This window comes from Phascolarctos cinereus, unplaced genomic scaffold (assembly GCF_003287225.1).
Source record: "Phascolarctos cinereus isolate Bilbo 61053 unplaced genomic scaffold, phaCin_HiC Scaffold_3;HRSCAF=262, whole genome shotgun sequence".
Lineage (NCBI taxonomy): Eukaryota > Metazoa > Chordata > Mammalia > Diprotodontia > Phascolarctidae > Phascolarctos > Phascolarctos cinereus.
In genome coordinates, this window is record NW_027555736.1 from 181765511 (window position 1) to 181773879 (window position 8369).

Consider the following 8369-nt stretch of genomic DNA (forward strand, 5'->3'; position numbering starts at 1 on the left):
CAAGAGTGACCTTGGAGAAGAAATAAGAAGATGCTTGCCTTCAATCTAAAGGAGGGCTACAAGTATGGAAAAGTGAACATATTGTTAGACATAGTTAATGTGCTGGTTATGGTTAGTTTTGCTAAACTGCTTTTTTCTTTCTTATTAAAAATTTTGTGGCAAGAGACAGCTTCTTGATAAAAGAGGGGAGTGGAATATCTTTAAGAAATGAAGATGATACAAAAACAAAAAGTTTCCAGGAAAAAAATTTAATTAATCTGTCTTTACAATTCAGGAAAATAATACTCACTATAATAAACCAGGGTCCCCTTAAAACTAGGACCTCTCCCCACCTCCAGGCTCTAAATGGTGTTTGAAAGTAAAAGTAATTATGCAAATATGATTCTGATATAGACTCTCTATTCATGAGCCATGTAAGAACCACAAATCAAATAGTAAAATATCTAATTAAGGCAGAATATCAAGAAAACACACCAGAAAATAAATGAGCAGCAGAATTACTCTTGTTCTACACCTCTACCCCCCAGACACAAAGATGGATGCAATTTCCTACAAACACCCACAAAGAATTGACAACTTCTGGGGAAACTCATCCCTCCTATGTAGGAATAAAAGGAGTTATGAATCAGTCCATCCTTCTCCACCTCCTCTCATCCTGATCTCAGTAACCAGCATGAGAATCTACAGATGCCTCTTGGCTACAGTCATTCACTGAAGTGGTTCCAGCATTATGCTGGGAATCCTGGATTCAGAGATGCTGGAGCTGACTCACAGTGCTTGTCTTTTCCCCTCACTCCAAAATGCCTTCTTCCTTCTTGATCTGCCCAAAGGTTCTCTTCTCAATCACAGCCAGATAATCTCTATGTTCCTCAGCTCTCTGTTTGTTCTCAACCACAGACAATCTGATTCTGCAAGAGGCTTTTCCTCCTTCCTACTACCACCCTTGCTACCAACCTTACCCCATCCTGTAGTGCATGGTAGCTATCAAATCTGTCTCCTCACAGCTCTCTTCTTCTCCCTCTCTTCTTCTGGGTTTGATCTTCATGATACGATTCCTATGTTCAGGTATGTTTCTCAGAATCCTGAGGTTTCTCATGAGCAGTTGGTAGCTGACTTACTTCAGCCATATTGGCCAAGGAATTTGGGCAAGAAGTCAGATTCTCTATCACATAATAATAATTTATTACAACACAAAATTCCAATCAGTCAGCAAGTATTTATTAAATAACTACGACATGCCAAGCACTGTGCTAAGCTCTGAGGATAGGAGGACAAAGTATCAAACAATCTCTATGACACAAAGACTTACATTCTAATGCTGGCTACCATTCTTATGTGAAGAGAGCTACTACGTATAACAATGTATATAAGCACAAAAATATAAAATGTGCTTACAAAAGTATAATCATAAGTATTAAGCGAATAAATACAAATACGTACAAAGTAAATTAAATACGAAATTGTTTCCCAATTGGGAAGATTTATATGAATTGATGCAAAGTGAAGTGAGCAGAACCAGGAAAATGTTGTACACAGTAACAGCAATATTGTACAATGAAGATGGGGAGAATAAGGAAATGCTTCATGGAAAAGATGGTGGCTAAGCTGCCTATTAAAAGAAGACAAGATGCCAAGAAGGAGAGGCAAAAGGCACTGAAATGGAAGGTGAAGTATCATGTGTGAAAAGCAGAGGCTGTGTCTCAGTGTGAGAGGGTAGTATTTGCTGAAGCTGGAAAGATAAGTTGCTGACAAGTTGTATAGCACTTTAAAAGCTAACCTGAGGATTTTATCCTAAAGGCAATAATGGGAAGCCACTGTGGTTAGTTGAATAGGGAAGACACATGGTCAGAAATGTACTTTAGTTACTTTGGCAGCAGCACCTTGGATGGACTGGAGTGGGGAGAGACTTGAGGCAGGGAGACCAATTAGGAAATTACTGCAATAATCTAGATGAGAAGTGATGAAAGCCTGGACCAAGATGGTTTTGTTGTGAGTAGAGGAAAGGGGTAAAGTGCAAGAGATGTAGTGAAGGTATTAACAGCAAGATTTGACCATTAATTGGATAAAGGGAATGAGGGAGAATGAATAGTCCAAGATCACATCAAGACTGTCAGATTGATGATGCCTTCAAGTAAAATAAGGAAGTTTGTTAGAGCTGAGGGTTATGGGGAAAAAATAATGAGCTCAATTTTGTAGGTTGTTTTTTTTTTTTGCAAGACAGTTGGGGTTAAGCGACTTGCCCAGGATCACACAGCTAGCATCAAGTGTCTCAGGCCGTATTTGAACTCAGGCCCTCCTGACTCCAGCCACCTAGCTGCCCATGAGTTCAGTTTTGGGACAAGTTAAGTTTAAGATGTCTCCATTTGCAAAAGTGTGAGCTTGTGAATGAAAGCACATTTATCAGAGAGAGCAAGGTGAGAGCACAAAGTAACTAAAGAATGACATTTTCATTTAGAATTTTCTTTCAAGCCTAGGACTTAAGCCTCTTTGGAAGAGGGACCAAGAAGCCACCTCAAAACCAATTCATTATTCCAATGTCTCTCCACAGGGCTTAGGGAGCATCCCAACTTTGCATGCTCAAAGGAGCCACCAATGCCTGTTCAGTGATGATCATCATATTTTACCATCAGGCAAGGAGTGCAAAGGTCATAAGCAGCAAGAGGAAAATTGTGGAGTGGGAGGAGGAATGGAAGAAGAGCAGCAACTGACTGGGAGATTCAGGAATGAATGAATGGCAATTCCTTCCCTTCACCCTCTTCAGGGTCAAGCAACTGGCTGCTGATTGCTTGCTGTACCTTTAATTTAACTTCTCTGCCTTAGAGAGGACAAGAGCACTCTATTTCATAGGGGAAAAAATGTTGCTCAATGGAAGACCAAGTTATACCAGTAGGAAAATGCTTTAAGCCTTAATTCTTTAATCACTCTGAATCCAGCTGTGAAACTGACTGATACTTTTAAAGCCCCTAAGAGCCTTTGGTGGTAGCTGTGTGACTCTTTGATAGAAGACAAAAGTGTGTGTGTGTGTGTGTGTGTGTGTGTGTGTGTGTGTGTGTGTGTGTGTATTCTAGAAGAGGTAAACCAGGAGGTAGGGTGTTTTGTTTTTTGGGGGGGTTTTTTTGAAGAAAAACAGGTTTGGGTTTTTTTCCCCTTGAATTCTTTCTAAAAGCTGGTAAAAGGAAGAAAGATTCACTCAAAGAGGAAAAATACTCAAGTACCTTTGGTACAGTAGAAAAAGAATCAAAGGTCAGGAACAGGACCAAGTAATCAAAGAACCAAGAAACCTGGGGTCTATATGTGACTCATTGGATCACAGGATACACAAAACACACTATAAAACCTTAGTCATCTTTGCTCCAGTGAAACTGGGACCCAGAGTCCAGATCTAGTTTCCCCATTATAAAATTTTGCACACTTGGAAATAAAAGAACTTAAGTTCCTTGAGGGTTTGATTTTGGCTTGTGTATCTCTAAGGCCTAATACAATGCCTTTTTTTGAGGGGGTGGAGAAGTTGGGAGGAGGTTTGGAACCAAACCTGTGATTTCATTAATATAGTGAGCAGGCTCCCTCCACCAATACAGATTGACACCTACCTGCTCAGCAATTTAGTCTTAGAGAATTGCCTAAAACAATCAGAAGTTAAATTACTTGCCCAATACTCTTAGCCTAGAGTCTTGTAGTCAGCCTACATCAGAGGTAGCACTAGAACTGAGATCTTTCTGACCCCAGAGGGCTCCCTAACCACAACTCTAAACTGCCTCTCCTTGCATATAGTCAGTGCTCTTTGAATCCAATTGAACCATAATTAGCTAACAATCAAGCACCTGATCGTGTGCTTTAAAAACTTCCAAAAGATGCCCATCAGTTGGGGAATGGCTAAACAAGCTATGGTATATGATTGTGATGGAATATCATTCTGCTGTAAGAAATGACAAGCAGGATGATTTCAGAAAAACTGGGAAGATTTATATGAATTGATGCAAAGTGAAGTGAGCAGAACCAGGAAAATGTTGTATACAGTAACAGTAATATTGTACAATGAAGAATTGTGGATGACTTAGCTATTCTCAGCAATACAGTGATCCAAGACAATCTCAAAGAATTAATGATGAAGCATACTACCTATCCCCGGAGGAAAAAAACTAATATTATTTGAATACAGACTGAAACATATTACTTTTCACTTTCTTTCTTTCATTCTTTTTCTTTTATTCAAGTCTTCTTGTACAAAATGACTAGTATGGAAATGTTCTACATTATTGCACATGTATAACCTATATCTGATTGCTTACCATCTCAGGGAAGGGGAAAGGGAGGAATAGAATTTGGAACTCAAAATTAAAAAAAAAAGTTTTAAAATATTCTGAAATGTAGTTGGAGGAAATACATATATTTAAAAGATCTCCCAAAAGAAAAGTGCTCTACCAATATGAAGGATGGTTGTGATCTCCCAGGGGTGGCATCAAGTTTTCTCCTGAAAAAGATTTGCAAACACACTGACTAGAGAGAAAACAAACACATACACACCAGACTGCTGATTTGTTCTCCCAGATTAAAGCAAATTGTTAGAATTACTGGAGAGAAAAAAGTCTGTGATTTGATTAATGATAAAGAGAAATGACTTTTATAAGAAGAGACAGAGGAGATATCACAGAGATGCAGTGACTGTAAACAGGACTGAAATAACCCACTTCATCATATAAGGGAAATCCCAGCGAAGTTTGAGGACTGTCACCATCTGTTCCATAGAACATGCATCAACATAATTTTTTCCACATGTGAATTTTTTTTAATTTCACAGACATCAATTAATGTTTTTCTTTTCTAACTAAAAGAGTTTCATAACAACCATGCTTGGAGGTTGAGTAGAAGCTTTTTTCTCTAGTTTTAACCATCTCTCCCTCAACATATCTCCAAAACAGTGGCTTTTGCCAGGTGAAAAGTCAGGCTGCTTTTTGAGACATCTAGGTGGCCCTGTGCATAGAGAGATGGGCCTGGAGTCAGGAAGACTTGAGTTCAGATCTGAGGCCTCAGATACTTCCTAGTTGCACGACCCTGGGCAAGTCACTTTACATCTGTCTGCCTCAGTTTCCTCAAGTCTAAAATGGGAATAATAAGAGCACCTACTTCCCAGAGTTTTTGTGAGAATAAAATGAGATGTTTTTTCTAAGGGTTTAGCACAGTGCCTGGCATATAGTAGGTGCTTAATAAATGCTTATCCCCCCCCTTTTTTTTTTTACTAATGACAATTCTTAGAATTAAACTAGAAGAAAGTCAGAGATGCTTCGGTAAAATAGGACAAGATGAGAATGCCAGAGACAGTAAAACTGGATACACCTTCAATATCATCTAATTGAAGGATTCTGAGCTTTTTGGTGTCATGGACCCCTTTGGTAGTCAGCATGGTGAATCCTAAGGACCCCTTCTCAGAATACAGTTTTGTTGCCCACAGTCCTAAATAAGGGAAATGCTCTCATTCCTCTCCATGCTGCACTCTGGATGGACTTTCTTTATCACACCCCAGTTCGTCATCCAGAACCTCACTGCTACCCTGGAATTCATACTTGGGAAGTTCACTGCCACCCGAGGCTCCTCCCTCTAACTGGACGGCTCCTCCAAGAAACAGTAGAAGTTGGTCCCATATTTAACGTCCAGCTTGTCAAGCTAACCATAGGTTATATTGTTAGTCATTCAACAGGCATCTGCTATTGAAGCACCAGGGATACAAAGAAAGTCAAAAGACAATCCCAGCTCTCAAGGAACTCACAGTCTAATAGCAAGTGTGGACAAGACATGCATCTTCAGAGGTCATTTACTCCAACCCATCATTTTATGAGGAAACTGAGGCACAAGAAAGTTAAATAACTTGCCCAAGGTCACATACATAAGTAGTAAAGAGACATTTGAATCTAGGATCTCTAAGTCTAGAGACAATATTCTTACTGCTGTGCTACATACTATCATTTCCATTTTATGGATTGAATAAATAAATGCCACAAATAAAACCTTCTTCCATCCAAAAAAAAAAAAAACCAAACATTGATGGTAAGGACAAACATAGCTAGGCTGAACATACTTTGAAAACAGAGACTTAGGAGTGGAGGCAAGTGGATGCATTTAAGGAAAAATGGGAGAAAGCATAGTAATCTACAAACTTTTGGCTTTTATGATTTTGGAAATCATAAAATTGCATCCTTCATCAACTCTATTCCAGAGGGTTTGGTTATTGAAGTGCAAGAGAGAAGTAATCAGATGATGTTCTCTCCCCTAAGTCACTCTCCCAGCATAGAGCCCCAAGATAGAATTATAACAAGGTTTCAGGATATTCAGGTTGGATTGTTAGGGATGTAAGCGAAAGGGCGACAGCACTACAGATAGCCACACCTCTGTTACTTGCACAGATATGTTTGCCAACAACCCAGGATAAGATCCACAGAGCTAAAAGGTATCAAAACAAGTTGGTCATGAATATTATTTTTTATCATTATTAATAATAATAGTTCCTTAAAGGCAGCAATCTGTCATTCATCTTTGTATTCCTAGAACAGTGTCTTGCACATACTATTTTGGTACCTTAATGGATTAGCTTAGCATAACACGTAAAGAAGAAGCTTCTGGAATCAGGAAGACCTGGGTTCAAGTCCATACTTGAATCTAAGATGGAAAGCAAGCACTGAAGTACCATGGTAGAAGGAGTTTTCTCACAGGGAACCCTTGAAACCAATGAAATCCATCAATCAATCAATCAGCAAGCATCTATTAATCACTTACTATGTGTTAAGTGCTGGGGATACTAAGAAAAAGCAAAAGCCATTCCTAATAGACAACGTGAACATATATAAATCACAAGTATAATCCTCCCACACACCCCTCTAAAAAAGATCCATGATTCCAGTGATGGATATTTCAGAGTTTCACTGGTAACTCCTTCTGCAAATACAGATAATAATATGATAATTGCTAACATTTGTATAGTGTTTACTATGTGCCAGGCACTATGGTAAGTACTTTACAATAATTATATCATTTGATTTTCCCAACAACCTACTATTATTATCCCCATTTTACAGATGGGGAAATTAAGGCAAACAAGGGTTTAAGCTGCTTGCTTAGGGTCACATAGCTAGTAAGTGTCTGAGGCTAGATTTGAATTCAAATCTTCCTGACTCCTAGTCCAATGCTGTATGGTTTGTCTAGATTTTGTCATATATTGCTCCATTAGGGATCTACGCAATGGTCTAAAAGGCCTTACTCTTCTTCTCTTAGTACCTAGGAAGTGGCAATGTACCATCTGACCTGGCTGCCTGATGTGTTACATTTTGCTAGATAGCAAACCTAGCTCTCTTTCCAACTGTACATATCCTTGAAAATGCAGACATTCAAGAAATGTTTACTGAATAAATGGCAATCACACCTTATACTTACACCATGTTTTGTCCTTTTCAAAGCATTAACATATCCATTATCTTACTTGATCCCTGCTTGGGTAGCAAGGACAGGTTTTTTTCTTTCTTTCTTTCTTTCTTTCTTCTTTCTTTCTTCTTTCTTTCTTTCTTTCTTTCTTTCTTTCTTTCTTTCTTTCTTTCTGTCTTTCTTTCTTTTTAAAGGAGAGGAAAGGGAGACAGGAAAGTGACTTGCCGAAGGGAGTTATCGATAAAGCCAGTAGTAGATGCCAAGTCACTGTACAATGGAAAGAAAATTGGACCTGGGATCAAAGGACTTATGTTTCAATACTCATTCTCTCTCTCTCTCTCTCTCTCTCTCTCTCTCTCTCTCTCTCTCTCTCTCTCTCTCTCTCTCTCTCTCTCTCTTTCTCTCTCTCTCTCCCTCTCTCCTCCCTGCTTATTAGCCACATGACCTTTGGCAAGTCTCTGTAACTTCTCTGAGTCTCAGTTTCCTCATCTGTAAAATTGAGGAAGTTGATTAAATGGCCTCTAATGTCCCTTCCAGTATGAAATCTGTTAATACTAGGAGTATAAGTCCAATGTTCTTCCTACTCTCCCATGGCCTCATTAAAATGAGCCAATATTGACAAGTTAACTAAAATAGTACACAGAGAAAATAAATACCAGTGGACCACCAGTGACCCCTTTCAGAATTCTGAAGAGTTTTGCCATAATATCACAAAGGCCTTTCAAGACCGAACCCTATTAATGAATACTCTCCGCCCCTTCCTCTACACCTTCTTCACCTCAATACACATCAACTTAGAGGCATAAAAGACCCACTGATAGCATGGAAAAAGAGTTTGCTGCTCCCTCTACAATAACATTTAGCTGGCTTGTCTCCCAAAGTCTGCTTCTGAGGCTTTACAAGATTTGAATGAAAAGTGGTGTGGGTGTGGGTGAAGGGAAAAGGAAAGGGAAAAAGAG